This window comes from Pleurodeles waltl, chromosome 2_1 (assembly GCF_031143425.1).
Source record: "Pleurodeles waltl isolate 20211129_DDA chromosome 2_1, aPleWal1.hap1.20221129, whole genome shotgun sequence".
NCBI lineage: Eukaryota > Metazoa > Chordata > Amphibia > Caudata > Salamandridae > Pleurodeles > Pleurodeles waltl.
In genome coordinates this window covers 19,012,102-19,029,186 of record NC_090438.1, presented here as the reverse complement: position 1 = coordinate 19,029,186, position 17,085 = coordinate 19,012,102, and positions in this window count along the sequence as shown.

Genomic DNA, 17,085 nt, shown 5'->3' with positions numbered 1-17,085 from the left:
TTGTTGGCCGAACAAGACTGGCCACCTGAATTTGTCCGTACCTACCCATATGGGGAAGATGTCATGAAACTTTCTTTCTTGCCCCTTGTTCCAGAGGAGCTCGCAGAACCCTACGCCATTGATTGGGCATTGGCGCAGGCACCGGCATTATATTGCAACCACGTAGGATGGGACAAAGATTCCCCCTACCATATAATACCTATTAAAAATCAACCCAAACTTTAACAACAGTATGCAATAAAACATGATGCTAAAGCACCTGCGAGAGAAATTCTCACAGTTAGAGTACCAAGGCGTAATTGAACCCTGTGTCTCACCGATAAATAATACCTTATTCCCAGTAGCTAAACCGGACCATTCGAATAGAATAGTCTTAGGTTACAGACATTTAAACAGTCATACACGCACATATGCTATACAAAACTCACATAGCACAGCACTCATGAACAACATAGTGCGCACAAAATTTAAAACAATACTGGAAATTTCCAATGGTTTCTTCTGCCAAAATATAGTGCCTGAGAGTAGAGACTTAACAAGTTTCAGCGCACTAGGCTCCCAGAAAAAAGTCTGTGGTTTACCCCGGGGTACAACGACAGTCCAGGACTATTCGCAGCTCGTGTGACTTCAATCTTGCACGACATCGATCCTGAAGCATTGTCCTACGTAGATGATATCTACTTCACAGATGATGAATTGCTGCAACATTTAAGACGGGTAGCCCGCATAGTTGTAGGATTTGCAGAGTTCGGCTATAAATTAAATTTAAAAAAAACAAAAATAGCCTTCCTTAGTGCCCTGTTTCTGAGATATGAGCTATCAAGTGAAGGGAAGAGCCTAGCGCCACAATTCTTGAAAAAATGCACACAATTACAACCTCCGAATACGATAAAAAAATTCCAATCTCTATTCGGTTTTCTAAATTTTGGCAGATGTTACATTCCTGATTATGTTTCATGCATAAACCCTTTATATGACTTAATACGTCCTGATTTTTCAAGTAAATTCTGGACTGTTGAACATACATGCATTCTCAGAGACCTGCATACAGATATACTTGCAGCACAACGTTTAACCCCTTAGCTGCCATGCCTTTTCCCTCTCAGGTGCCAGGCCTTTTTTTGGCTATTTGGGGCAGGGCGCACTTAGGCCCTCATAACTTTTTGTCCACATAAGCTACCCACTCCAAATTTGCATCCTTTTTTTCCAACATCCTAGGAATTCTAGAGGTACCCAGACTTTGTGGGTTCCCTTGAAGGAGACCAAGAAATTAGCCAAAATACAGTGAACATTTTGTTTTGTTTTTTATTGGGAAAAAAGGGCTGCAGAAGAAGGCTTGTGTTTTTTCCCCTGAAATTGACATCAACAAAGGGTTTGTAGTGCTAAAATCACCAGCTTCACATCTTTCTGGAACAGGCAGACTTGAATCACAAAACCCAATTTTTCAACACAATTTTGCCATTTTACTGGGACATACCCATTTTTATGATTTTTTGTGCTTTCAGCCTCCTTTCAGTCAGTGACAGAAATAGGTGTGAAACCAATGCTGGATCCCAGAAACCTAAACATTTCTGAAAAGTAGACAGTATTCTGAACTCCGCAATAGGTAATTTGTGTAGATCCTACAAAGGTTTCCTACAGAAAATAACAACTGCAAAAAAGAAATATTGAAATTGAGGTGAAAAAACAGCCATTGTTCTCTACGTTTTACTCTGTAACTTTTTCCTGCAATGTCAGTTTTTTAAAGCAATATACTGGTATGTCTGCTGGACTCTTCTGGTTGCGGGAATATATAGGGCTTGTAGGTTCATCAAGAACCCTAGGTACCCAGAGCCAATAAATTAGCTGCACCTTGCAGTGGGTTTTCATTCTATACCGGGTACTGTCACGTACTGCGCTGGACTTCTCACCTCTGGATTTTGGTTTGGCGACTACACCAAGTCTTCTACAGGTCCTGGATACTCCCAGATAAGGGCGACCCCTTCTAGTAGCCACGGTGCCGCTTCACAGGCTACGCCAAAGCAGACCGTACCCTCCAGAAGGAGTCCCAGAGGGAAAAAACCCCAACACTAGGGAAAAAACCTCTAACAGGAACTCCTGAAGGAAAACAAGAAAAACAGGACTTGACAACAGGAAACAAAAATAGGGTAAAAGGCAGGAAAAAAGGAACAGGCAAAAATATCCCAAGGCAAAAGACATATCACATTTTCCAAAAGAAAACAGAGGTGTTTTTTGCAAAGTGCCTACCTATGGATTTTGGCCTCTAGCTCAGCTGGCACCTAGGGAAACCTACCAAACCTGTGCATGTTTGAAGACTAGAGACCTAGGAAATCCAAGATGGGGTGACTTGTGGGGCTCTCACCAGGCTCTGTTACCCAGAACCTCACAATTTGGCTAAAAAAACACTTTTTCCTCACATTTCGTTGACAGAAAGTTCTGGACTCTAAGAGGAGCCACAAATTTCCTTCCACCCAGCGTTCCCCCAAGTCTCCTGATCAAAATGGTACCTCACTTGTGTGGGTAGGCCTTGTGCTCGTAACAGGAAATGCCTCAAAACACTATCTGGACAAATCAAAATTATCAAATAGAAAACCACCTGTTTTTGCAGGGGGGCACCTCCGTTTTTGGTCCTGGGCTCAGCAGCCATCTAGAGAAACCTACCAAACCCAGACATTTCTGAAAACTATACACCCGAAGGAGTCAAGGGAGGTGTGATTTGCGTGGATCCCCCAAAGTTTTCTTACCTAGAATCCTCAGGAAACCTGAAATTTAGCTAAAAAAATCACATTTTCCCCACATTTCTGTGTGGGATCACTGCACCGGGACAAATTTCCTACCACCCACCGTTCCACTCAGTCTCCCGGTAAAAATGATACCTCACTTGTGTAGGTGGGCCAAGAGTTTGTGACAGGGAAGAGCATAGAACACTTTGAAATTGAGGGGGAACCAAAGTGGGTCCAAAAGGGCAGTTTTAGAAAGAACATTTTTAGGCTGACAAGAGCAGCAGAAATTTTATCGGTATAGATGAGACAATGCTGGATGGTAGGAATTTTGTTGATCCCTGCAGATTCCGGAAGGTTCCATCACAAAAAATTTGGGAAAAATATGTGCTTTCCAGGAAAGTTGCAGTTTTGCAGGGCATTGTGGGTAAGGAAATGGTGTGGGTGCATGTGAAGCACACCACCCTGGATTCAACTAGATGTTCAGTTTTAAGATGTGTCTAGGTCTTGTGGATTTTTCTACATGGCAGCGTCCCAAAGTAAAAAAAAGTGCAGCCCTCACCATTCCACATGGGACGATTTTGAGAGTTACCAAGCTTTCATGGCCCAAATGTAAAACAAAAACCAAAAATAATCAAATGTCCTCTTGCTTGCTATGGGATAAGATGTTTTAGTGTGTGGGGGGAAATGACTGTTAGCCCCTTCAATTAGGTTGGGGGCATAACCAGGCCCATACTGGTTGATAGCCACCACCCCACTATTTTCTTTTTTTTTTTATTCCTTGGCATCTAGTAGACTTTCTGTCCACCCGGGGTGTGGATCGGGGGTAATTGCCAAATCTTCCCACTGGTGGGCAGAACAACTTTGGCCCCATTTATTTGGGGTGGGGGTATGGCTGCCAACAAGCCTTGGCAACTGCAAAACACGCGGTGCATGGGGGTACTGTCTTGCGTGGCAAGCTCTTACCTCCACCAAAGTTGGACACTAGGACATTAGGCCCATCGGGACAACTTCAATCCACAGGCTGTCCTCTGAGGATACACGACCAGGAAACAGTTGCAGTTGCTGGCAGGAGCTGAAAATACAATTTTGCAGAAGTCATCTTTGCTTCTTTATTGCAGTTTGTAGAGTTCCTGGAGGGTCCAGATGCAGTTTCTTCGGTAAGGAGGTGAAGTAAAGGATGCAGAGGATTCCTGCTGGATTTTTGCAATCCAAATCTGAAGAACCACTCAAGAGAGAAACCCTAAATAGCCCTTAAAGGGGGATTGGTCAGCTAAACAGGTAAGCACCTATCAGGGGAGGGCGTCTCCTGCTGGCACGGGCCACTCAGATGCTCCCAGAGTTCCTTGCCAACTTGGAATCCAAGATGGCAAAACCAGGGGACTCTCTGGAGGAGCTCTGAGCACCACCACTGAGTGGTGATGGACAGGGGAGTGGTCACTTCACATTCCTTTGTCCAGTTTCACGCCAGTGCAGGGACTGGGGGTCCATGAACCGGTGTAGACTGGATTAATTAATGAGGGCACCATATGTGCCCTTCAAAGCCTTTCAAGAGGCTTGGAGAGGCTACCCCTTCTAAGCCTGTAACACGTATTTCCAAAGGGAGATGGTGTAACACTTTATGGCCCTCATTACGAGCCTGGCAGTCTGTGACCGCCAGGCTCGCGGTTGGCGGGAGCACCGCCGACAGCCTGGCGGTGCCCCTTAGGGCATTCTGACCGCGGCGCTTTGGCCGCGGTCAGTGCAGGAAAACCGGCGGTCTCCCGCCGGTTTTCCGCTGCCCGTCAGAATCCTCCAAGGCGGCGCAGCATGCTGCGCCGCCTTGGGGATTCTGACACCCCCTACCGCCATCCTGTTCCTGGCGGTTCGCCCGCCAGGAACAGGATGGCGGTAGGGGGTGTCGCGGGGCCCCTGGGGGCCCCTGCAGTGCCCATGCCAATGGCATGGGCACTGCAGGGGCCCCCGTAAGAGGGCCCCGCTTGTATTTCACTGTCTGCATAGCAGACAGTGAAATACGCGACGGGTGCAGTAGCACCCGTCGCACCTTCCCACTCCGCCGGCTCGATTCCGAGCCGGCGTCCTCGTGGGAAGGTTGTTTCCCGCTGGGCTGGCGGGCGGCCTTAAGGCGGCCGCCCGCCTGCCCAGCGGGAAACTCAGAATGCCGGCCGCGGTCTTCAGACCGCGGTGCGGTATTCCTGCGGCGCAACTTTGGCGGGCGGCCTCCGCCGCCCGTCAAAGTTGTAATGAGGGCCTATGTGTTCTGTTTTCCTGGGCTTGAGCTGCTCAAGCAACAGGAGGGCCGAAACCTGTCTGAGAGGTGGCAGCAGCTGGGGCTGCCTGAAGGACCTCAGAAGGCTGGCATGGCAATACTGGGGGTCCTTCATGGAGCCCCCAGAGTGCATGGAATCATACAACCAATGCTTGCCTATGTTTGGAGTTACCATTATGTAGCTGGACATAGGTGGTGACATATGTCCAGTACACACATAAAATGGCGTTCCCACACTCATGAAGTCCAGGAAAATGGTCCTGGAGTTCGTGGGGGCATCTCTGCAAGTGCAGGGGTGCCATCACACACAGGTACTCTGCACCCTGCCCTCAGGGATGGGGGACCTGCTATAGGGGTGACTTATGAGTGAGCTGGTGCAGTGTAAATGGCAGTGAAAGGGTGCATGCACCTTTTCACGCAGGCTGCAATGGCAGTCCTGCCAAGCCTTTGCATTTGGCTCCTTATGGGTTGCAGAAGATATACTGCAGCCCATTGGGATCCCCTGCAACCCCAATGCCCTTGGTACCTAGTTACCATATACTAGGGACTTACAAAGGGGCACCAGTATGCCAATTGTGGCGAAATTCTAGATTATCAGTTTCCTAACACCATAATTTGAGGGAGAGTGCCTAACTACTGCGGTCCTGATTAGCAGGATCCCAGTGGACGCAGTCAAACACACTGACCAACAGGCCAACAGTGGGGGTAACCATGCTATAAAGAGGCTACTTTCCTACACCCAGCCCGTAGGGCTAGCTAGGGCCTACCTTAGGAGTGACTTACATATAGTAAAAGGGGAGGTCTGGGCTTGGCATGTAAATGTAGATGCCAGGTCCCTGTGGCAGTAAACTGTGCATGCATGCCCTGCGCTAGCAGGCCTGAGAAAGTTTTAAAAGGCTACTTCTGTGGGTAGCACAAGCAGCGGTGAAGGCCCACTAGTAGCATTTAATTTATACACCCTGTGCATAGAGATACCCCTGTACAAGTGACTTACAGGTGAATTAAATGTGCCAATCAGGTATAAGCCAATCATACCAAGTGTATAAGGGAGAGCACCTGCACTTTAGCAATGATTAGCAGTGATAAAGTGACCAGAGTCATATCGCCAGACAAAAAGGGTCAGAAATATTAGGAGGAGAAGGCAAGAAGTTTGGGGATGACCCTGTAGAAAGGGCCAGGTCCACCACTTACAGTTCAGTGAATGAACAGAAAAAAACAAAGGACACACAGTTCAAATATAAATGACAAAAAAGTATTTATATAGTGTAGGAAAGTACCATCTTGTCTGGCATGTTACCCCCATATTTCACTGTATATATGTTGTTTCAGTTGTATGTGTCACTGGGACCCTGCCAGCCAGGGCCCCAGTGCTCATAAGTGTGCCCTGTATGTGTTACCTGTGTTATGACTAACTGTCTCACTGAGGCTCTGCTATCCAGAACCTCAGTGGTTATGCTCTCTCATTTCTTTCCAAATTGTCACTAATAGGCTAGTGACCAATTTCACCAATTTACATTGGCATACTGGAACACCCTTATAATTGCCTAGTATATGGTACTGAGGTACCCAGGGTATAGGGGTTCCAGGAGATCCCTATGGGCTGCAGCATTTCTTGTGCCACCCATAGGGAGATCTGACAATTCTTACACAGGCCTGCCAGTGCAGCCTGAGTGAAATAACATACACGTTATTTCACAGCCATTTACCACTGCACTTAAGTAACTTATAAGTCACCTATATGTCTAACCTTTACCTGGTAAAGGTTGGGTGCTAAGTTACTTAGTGTGTGGGCACCCTGGGACTAGCCAAGGTGCCCCCACATTGTTCAGGGCAAATTCCCCGGACTTTGTGAGTGCGGGGACACCATTACACGTGTGCACTACACATATGTCACGACATATGTGTAGCGTCACAATGGTAACTCCGAACATGGCCATGTAACATGTCTAAGATCATGGAATTGTCATCCCAATGCCATTCTGGCATTGGGAAGACAATTCAAGGATCCCCCGAGTCTCTAGCTCAGACCCGGGTATTGCCAAACTACCTTTCCGGGGGTTTCACTGCAGCTGCTGCTGCTGCCAACCCCTCAGACAGGTTTCTGCCCCCCTGGGGTCCAGCCAGGCTTGGCCCAGGAGGGCAGAACAAAGGACTTCCTCAGAGAGAGGGTGTTACACCCTCTCCCTTTGGAAAAAGGTGTCAGGGCTGGGGAGGAGTAGCCTCCCCCAGCCTCTGGAAATGCTTTGATGGGCACAGATGGTGCCCATCTCTGCATAAGCCAGTCTACACCGGTTCAGGGATCCCCCAGCCCTGCTCTGGCGCGAAACTGGACAAAGAAAAGGGGAGTGACCACTCCCCTGACCTGCACCTCCCCTGGGAGGTGCCCAGAGCTCCTCCAGTGTGCTCCAGACCTCTGCCATCTTGGAAACAGAGGTGCTGCTGGCACACTGGACTGCTCTGAGTAGCCAGGGCCAGCAGGTGACGTCAGAGACTCCTTCTGATAGGCTCCTCCAGGTGTTGCTAGCCTATCCTCTCTCCTAAGTAGCCAAACCTCCTTTTCTGGCTATTTAGGGTCTCTGCTTTGGGGAATTCTTTAGATAACGAATGCATGAGCTCATCAGAGTTCCTCTGCATCTCTCTCTTCACCTTCTGCCAAGGAATCGACTGCTGACCGCGCTGGAAGCCTGCAAAACTGCAAGAAAGTAGCAAAGACGACTACTGCGACCTTGTAACGCTGATCCTGCCACCTTCTCGACTGTTTTCCTGGTGGTGCATGCTGTGGGGGTAGTCTGCCTCCTCTCTGCACTAGAAGCTCAGAAGAAATCTCCCGTGGGTCGACGGAATCTTCCCCCTGCAACCGCAGGCACCAAAGAACTGCATCACCGGTCCTCTGGGTCTCCTCTCAGCACGACGTGCGAGGTCCCTTGAACTCAGCAACTCTGTCCAAGTGACTCCCACAGTCCAGTGACTCTTCAGTCTAAGTTTGGTGGAGGTAAGTCCTTGCCTCCCCACGCTAGACTGCATTGCTGGGAACCCCGTGATTTGCAGCTACTCCGGCTCCTGTGCACTCTTCCAGGATTTCCTTTGTGCACAGCCAAGCCTGGGTCCCCGGCACTCTAACCTGCAGTGACTTTGGGTGAGCTCCAGTTCACTCCACTTTGTAGTGCCAATTCTGGCACTTCAGCGGGTGCTGCTTGCTTCTGAGTGGGCTCCCTGTCTTGCTGGGTGCCCCCTCTGTTTCCTCCCTCAATTGGCAACATCCTGGTCCCTCCTGGGCCACAGCAGCATCCAAAAACCCTAACCGCAACCCTTGCAGCTAGCAGGGCTTGTTTGCGGTCTTTCTGCACGGAAACACCTCTGCACGGCTCTTCACGACGAGGGACATCCATCCTCCAAAGGGGAAGCATCTAGCCCCTGTCGTTCTTGCAGAATCCACAGCTTCTACCATCCAGTGGCAGCTTTTTTGCACCCACAGCTGGCATTTCCTGGGCATCTGCCCACTTCCGACTTGATCGTGACTCTTGGACTTGGTCCTCTTGTTCCACAGGTACTCTCGTCAGGAAATCCATTGGTGTTGCATTGCTGGTGTTGGTCTTCCTTGCAGAATTCCCCTATCACGACTTCTGTGCTCTTTGGGGAACTTAGGTGCACTTTGCACCCACTTTTCAGGGTCTTGGGGTGGGCTATTTTTCTAACCCTCACTGTTTTCTTACAGTCCCATCGACCCTCTACAAGGTCACATAGGTTTGGGGTCCATTTGTGGTTCGTATTCCACTTCTAGAGTATATGGTTTGTGTTGCCCCTCTCCCTATGTGCCCCCATTGCATTCTATTGTGACTATACATTGTTTGCACTGTTTTCTATTGCTATTACTGCATATTTTGGTATAGTGTACATATATCTTGTGTATATTTGCTATCCTCATACTGAGGGTACTCACTGAGATACTTTTTGCATATTGTCATAAAAATAAAGTACCTTTATTTTTAGTATATCTGTGTATTGTGTTTTCTTATGATATTGTGCATGTGACACTAGTGGTACTGTAGGAGCTTCACTCGTCTCCTAGTTCAGCCTAAGCTGCTCTGCCAAGCTACCTTTTCTATCAGCCTAAGCTGCTAGACACCCTATACACTAATAAGGGATACCTGGACCTGGTGCAAGGTGTAAGTACCCCTTGGTACCCACTACAAGCCAGGCCAGCCTCCTACATATAGGTAGTCTGCATCCATTCAGGCCTAGCACTTTACCAAAAAATAGAATTAGGCAATCAGGGGGGGCGACCTTGATTGCAATGAAGATCTCTGGCCTTGGTAGGGCTCTGCGGACAACTGCTCCATTACTGAGAAAATTATAGCTTCAGTTGCTTCTTTTTTCCCTTAAATCTGCTGGGAACTCTCAGGGGTGTGCTGAGAGCAATCTGAGACATTTGTGGTGGCAGGGGAGGACTGGTGCACTCTGCCCACAAGCTTCAGACCAGCAGGCGCTACATGCAAGAGCGGGCCGGGGAGGGGAGCAGCTTGGGGCGTAGATACAAGCCACAGCGGCTCCTCAGATCACTGCAGATATTGTTCCACAGTGATGAAAGTTTTCTATCACACAACAGTGAGTTTGTTTTACAGCACCTACCTCTCACACATCATTACAATGCAGCAAGTCTACATACTCACAAGCATAACTTTTGCCCGAGGTAATGTACAAACAGATCCTTTCATCTTAGCTTCAAAGGTGAAGCGCTGTGTTCATCACACAACAAATATGTACACTGTTTAATGTATGACTAAACCTTTTTCACTCTCTTAGATCTTTCTTGTTGTTCTCATACTTTTGTGTTGAGTTTTATGTGATGGTCTTTAAGAATTGTGAAAGGCTCAAAGTCATGAAATTGTCTGCAAATGGTTGGAAAGTTCAACCATCCGGTTCAACCCCTGCAAGACACGATGATTTTGCAAAACCTAGAGATGGGAGCTCTTCTATATTAGGTTTCAAATCAATTCCAAGCTACACCTTAGTCAGAATCTAATTTCTCTAACTCTTCCCTCAATTGTTTCTGCCTTATAGATTGTGTTTCAAGACATCCAAAGGTTTTAACACACCCTTTCGGGCATACTCTTTTGGAATAGGATTTGCACATATTATGGATTGGTTTTTAACTCATTTATTGCTTTGCTTTCATGGCATTTCAGTACCTCGCATGGCATTTCAGGACATGTTATGTCATTGCAGTACATATTTCTGCATTATTTCCTATGGTTTGTTGTTTCAGCCCTCCTTATGGATTAGTGTTTCAGCATACCCTGTGCTTTAGTGTTTCAATACATCTTTCTGAATTCTGTATTATGTCTCAGCACGTCATATTTTTCTTTTTTCAGCAAACCCATTTGGATTGCTTTTTCAGCATATGCTATGGGTATAGCATTCTGGGATCCCTCATACCTTAAGGTTTGGTGTTCCAGCACATTCATTGCTTTGCTGTTCAATCCACCTTATGCATTTCTGTTTAATAGAGTATGCCAAATGGGGATAATTTCTTATGCATAAGAAATTAAGCAAACTTTTGGGAAAATTACACGAACATTTTCGTAACTATGCAAAATTGCAATTCTCATTGAGCTCTCTGTTTTAGCGTGAAATGTGTCCTTGCAACAGCTTGTGACTCAAAGGCTCGTTTTGTGCCATCACATAGCAAAACACAAGTATCGTCATTGTTTCCTGCACTCCCGTACTGTACACTTGCCACAAACCGGTGTAATGATTTACGTGGCGAATGGTGCAATTTCAGGTATTTCATTTAACAAGCAAAGCATAAAATGCCCAAAATTTCATGAATTATGCCAGCCTAGTTTACATTTTAATTTGACCTAGACTATTCTGGATTTTTTTTCCACATGGCTCTGATAATCCTCATGGTTTTTGCATTTAGGTAGCTCCTCCTTGAACCACATTTGTTGGTTCTTTAGATATGAATGTCAAAACTAAAATACACATTTATTCATGTCAATATTCATGTGATAATCAAGTCTGTTTGAATATATTCATATTTTTTTTTTAAATCAAAATCTGTTTTTAAGTAATTGTTTTGGAGTTATGAACAATGTTTCATGGAATCTGATCATTTTGTTCCTCATGTATTATTATTAAACAATTCAACAACAATCAGATATGGGATCAAAATGAAAAACAGAGTGTGATAGGGGAGAGGGGAATTTTGTGCCAGAGAATCAAGTCAGGCCATGTAAAATGGTCTCACTTTTCTTTGATGAAAGCTACGAGGGCCAACAAGATGATGGATGGAATTCTGAAATAATCTCAGACACTGGCAATCACTCTGGCTGCATCCTAGTCCCTCATTTTTCACCCACAATGCCACCTCAGTAGGGACCCTGTTGGCCAGTTGTCCTGGCTTTCCCTCCTTCTACATGGAGCATCAGATCTTGAACCATGGTGCTGCTGTACCGCTCACATGATTTCAACAAATCCCGCTGGACATGAAGGGCGCGTTCGGTATGTAAACCACGCCTATCTTGCAGTTCACTATTTCCCTGAGTACCTGGAAGGAGTCGGTCCACCTTGCAACCGACTTCATCCGCTTACCTGATTTCCAGTGACGGATTTCAATATAACACACTTGCAACAACAGGACTAGAAAGAATGTCACAAACTGAGGTCCATAACACACTTGGGGCTAGCAAAGGGTTTTACCCATTCTGTGTCTATGGGAAAATGTGTTCGTACATATGGCCCTTGATCACAGAGACTAGAACTGCGAGAGGATTTATGCAAAAAACTTTTCATTTAAGAGATTTCCCTTCGAAATTACAATAGGCGATAGAGTCTTGGGAAAAATAAAGATAACAATCATCGGTGTGGGTATGAACACTGGACTGCGAAAAATTCACTGCACCACTCAAAGGAGCTGAAAGCAATAGCCTGAGTGCAAGGGATGACATAACTAAGTGTACAATGACAATCTACTAGAATGAGGTGTTGCTAACATTAAATTGTTGCGGTTTTAGTTGACTGCACTCAACAAATAACAAAGACTCAGGAGAGATTATCTAAAGCCTTTCCCTATACTTAAAGCCAGTGCTTAATTTGTGCTTGTTGTTTCCGGTGCTGAGCACCAGCACTTATTTTTGAGGGCCGGCGCTTATTCTTCTGCCTCAGGCATTTGCTGAGAGCAAAAGACACATATGGGAAAGACGGAGGAAGAGAAAAACGAAAAAGCGTCACAAAGGAAAAAAGAAGAAATCTGCTAGAGTGCACTAAAGGGACAGGGAGTGGCTTCAAATAGATTGAAGAGGCCCGAGATGGCTTCAGGATTACGCTGCCTCAGAATTCCGTGCTTGCACATTTAAATGCAGCCGCCGCATGTTTCAGAGCAGGGCTTTGGGCACCGGCACCTTTGTATTTACAAATTAAGCACTGCTTAAAGCAGCGCAACCATCCCTTACCCACAAGCAAGTTGATCATAGATAGTTATACCAGGATAATGATAGGCTCGTGAATAGGAGGAGGAGTTCTCTCTAGCAGAATAATAAGGAAAATTTCCCAATCAATTAAGACAAACTCCTGTGTGCTTGAGAGAACAGCAAATTTGGTTGCTGTGTTGTGTTGCCTGAAACATGAGTGTATTAGTTGCAGCGGCTGGTAGTCCATCAGTAGTATTTACATCACCTACTTGTTAAGAACTTCACAAGGTTTAACTAATTTAAACATGAGTTCAACTCCTGGTAGCTATGGCACAGAACAGACAAGTATAGCTTAGAGAAAATGTTTAAAGTATTTAAAAGTACCAAAGAAGTTAAAAAGTCAAAAGTACCACTCCAAGTTAGTGAAATGAGCAGTCCCCTGTTCCACTACTACACAAAACCTGTACATGGAGCAGCTCTCCCTCCCACCGGGTTGGTGCCCAACTTGTTACAGAGGGCCTAACAAAAAAGTCCTTCTCTTTCCCAGGACTCCTGTTATAGTTAACTATGAATAGGCAGGTCGCTGGATTGGCCTGTTTAAGTAAATTAAAGTCATAAACCCTTCCAGATACCCTTTCTAGGCTCTAGCCCAGCCCATCCTGACCAACATTAATACAAATTAGCCACCAGTAGCTTCAGAAAAGGAAAATACACTTTTCTAAAAGTCACCTTTCCTAAATATTTGAATGCAAATCTACATTCACTATTGAATTAAACATATTTGAACAATTTTTCTAGCTTTTCCTAATCCAGAGCTAGCAAAAGTAATAAATTAATAAATGAATATGCTCTCTAGTTTTCCTTACCGAACAGCCAAAGATTTCCAGAGTGAAAATACATTTTGTGGGCCTGTCACTTTAGGAACATGGCAACATTAAACCCAAACTATTGATACTTATTCTCTTATTCTCGTATGGAACTTAAATATTTCACATGCCATATCAAAGTAATGTATTTATTTATTTATTAGAGAATTTATAGAGTATGTCCTAAACACTTAATAGCAGCGGGTTACAGAGAGAAAAAACAATTGCATCAGAGCCATCTGAGCATATTTGATACTATATACAACGTACTCAGTAAGAGGCCAGATGCATGTTTTCATCTAGTGCACCTATAATAAGCAGATGCCCTGCGAGCAGTATATATTTTTAAAAGGTAGAGGGCTGCTAGAAGCAGCACTTTGTCTTTCACCTCTTAGGTGACACTAGACCTGCACTTCAAAGGAGAGGACAGAGATACCCTGCAGACAGCTGCAGTTAGTCCCTGCACAAGCAGCGCTGCCCTGGTGGATTATAACCGCTGGGACAACGATGGCGGAAAACCGCCGGTCCCGGCGGTGCGACCGCAGCACTACCGCCGCGGTCATAATGTGGCGATTTGTACCGCCAGCCTGTTGGCGGCACAATCGCCAAAACAACCCTGGCAGTCTTTGACCACCAGGGTTGTAACGAGGGTCTATATTCTTAAAGGATATTAGCAATTATACGAATAACAATTACACATACAATTAATATACTGACTAATTCATAATAAGATATTGAAGAAACCATTTTTATTACAACTATACTAATGTAAATTATGTTAAATACAATAATATGCTTAAAAACAGCATTGTGTACCATAAAACACAATAGTCTTAGCTTAGATATTCTGCATTGCATAATGATATTATTTTTGACACAATATTCATGTAACGTGATATTTTTAATTCAATATTTGCCATTCACTGAATATGACAAATGTTAAAATGAATATGGTCTACTGATATGAATATCACATACATTAAAATAAAGGTAAGATGCTTTTAAATATTTTGTTGTTAGTATCTGTTTCAACTATTAGCGAGAGGCAAACTAGATATTTTTTATGATTTCTCTATTGATATGAGAAAGAGATCTCAATCATGGACATATATAACACAGCAAACATACTACCTATGTAAAAACATAATAATATCCTTAATAGGAAATGACATAAAATAGAGGACCGATGCATATATTCAGCAGAAGGTCACAGTTTCCTAATTAATTGTCATGTGTTACTTTGAGACAGGTACAACTTAAAGAGAGATTTAACAGAAAAGATAGATAATTTTGTAAGATTTCAAATTCCAAAAGCACCTCAGCCACATCCGCTAAGGTGAGATTTAAACTGGAAGCAGATATGTACTATATGGCATAAATATTTCAAATTTACCAACATTGAGATCCCAGGCTGATCTGTTGGGAAATGAAAAAGAATTAGCATCAGTTGAAGAAAAATTTCACAAACAGTCATTCAAGTGGGTATGAACACTGAATTGTGAAAAATTCACTACGCTACTCAAGTTGTTCGAAATCAATAGTCTGAGTGCATGAGATGATGTAACTAAGTGTATGATGACAATCTAGTAGAATGAGGTGTTGCTAACAATATATTATTGTGTTTTTAATTGACTACACTCAACTCGATAAAGAAGACTCTAGAGAGGTTCTCTAAAGCCTTTCCCTATACTTAAAGCTGTGCAACCGTACCTTACCCATAAGCAAGTTGATCCAGGCAGCATTAGCAGGAAAGCAGAGGGCTGATGAATAGGATTAGGAGCTCTCTCTAGAAGAATACTAAGAAAGATTAGTGTTTTTAAGGTTAGACAACACTTTGAAAATAACTGGATAAGGAACAGCTCAATCAACCGGACCCTTTTCCCTAGTCTCAACCTGTCTTCCTTGTAGAAGATTGGTTACAAGTAAACAGGTAGGGCACGAACACTTAAGATAATGTTGCACATGATTCTGATAGAAGGCAAAGCTCACAGTAACTCCTTTGCCTAGACGATATGGATTCCCAGAAACTTACTCTTAGGGATGTTGCCAATCTGTTAACACCAGTACAGGTGGATATTATAGCCTTAGGCAATTACATCATGGTGAATCAATGACATCTGGCAGGCAAGGGTGGCAATCCTTGGATACTTCCAACCCCCAGTTCATGCTACACCACATAAACCAGGGGTGAAGCCAGCCTGGTTTCATCCCTCTGATGGTGCCCCAGCTGCTTCACATTCCACGTCTGCTACTGCCACTCAAATTCACATTGTTACTCATTTCACAATACCCCTAACTCCACCCTAACGGTTTCGGAAAGGTAGCACTTAGCTTTGAATTTTCATGAATCACTTTACCCATGCAGCCGATAATGATCTTTTGAATTTGAAGCATGGATCTCCTGATTTACTGCATTACATATCAACCTTCAATAGGTTAGTGGTAGAGGCCAACTGGCCTGAAAACAAAAGGGTGTTGTTGTTTCACTGGACGTTCTGGAAGGAATTGAAAGACCTTTTGTCACAAATCTTACACCCTCTAAAAGACTGTGCATGGTTCATAGACGTAGAGCTACATTTACACGGATTAGGGTATTGCAGTGCAGCAAGTAATACAATACAGTGAATATCTGCCCTTTCCCCTTGCGCTGCTGCCGTTTCGGCAGCCTAGTGTTAATTGAGGAACCATTGCACAATGAGGTACCCTGTCTTAAGGGTAGGATTGTTTTTTGTGTAGGAAGGGGCACCTTTCTGCACAGAAACAATCCATAGAGGCATTTTCCACGTGCTATGTGTGCTGCAGAATGCAGCACAGACGAAAAGAAAAAAATACTAGAAGAAATTAGGATAATTCTCATTCCTCCTGCTCTGGGGAGGCGTAAGATTTTGGAACATCCCCAGGTTTACAGCCTCTGGGGATGTCTCAAAATCCATGAGTGTTGCGTGGGATAACCCACTGCAATGCCCATGGAAGGCCTCTCTGTGCAGAGCAAGCCAACACAGTAACTTGTGCTGCCTTGCCTTACTGCATATCTATGAGGTCATTCAAATCCCTGCAAAACAGATATGTGAGTGTCTGTAGGGGCTGGCCACAGGGCCTGTCTCTCTGGGTGTGAGAGGGTCTATGTGGGTGTGAGAGCAGGTGTCAGAGTGTCCATCTGTATATGGATGTAGGAGTGAGAGGGAGTACTTGGGTGTAAGAGTGAGTAGGAAAGTATCTCTGCGAGTGGGTGCATGAGTGTTTGAGTGGGTTGGTGAGTGGGTGTGTGAGCTTCTCAGTGGGTCTGTGAATGGGTGTGTGACTGGCTGATTGGGTCTGTCAGTGGGCGCATGAGTGTCTGAGGGGGTATATGAGTGGGTGTGTGAGTGTCCAAGTGAGGCTGTGAGTGGGTGTCTGAGTGGGTCTGTGAATGGGTGTGTGAGTGCTGAGTGGATATGTGAGTGGGTATGTGATGGGCTGAGTGGGTTTGTCAGTGGGTGTGTAAGTGTCTGAGTGCATCTGTGAGTGGGTGCATGACTGACTAAGTGGATCTGTCAGTGGGTGCATGAGTGACTGATTGGATAGGTGAGTGTGCTTATGTTTTGTTTGTTTTTTGTCCAGATTTTCACAAATTTGCCACAACGCTACACAGGGGGAGGCAATGGGCATTGGGCAGATTAGTGAATGTCGACGTCATAACAAAAAAAATGTATGGATGCATGAGTGTCCGTGTAGCTCTGTGAGTGGGTGCCTGAGTGTGGCGGGGGCACAAGTCCGCAAGCCAATGGCTAAGCTAACTCCTGATATCCCATTAAAACAAACTAGGATTCACTACACCC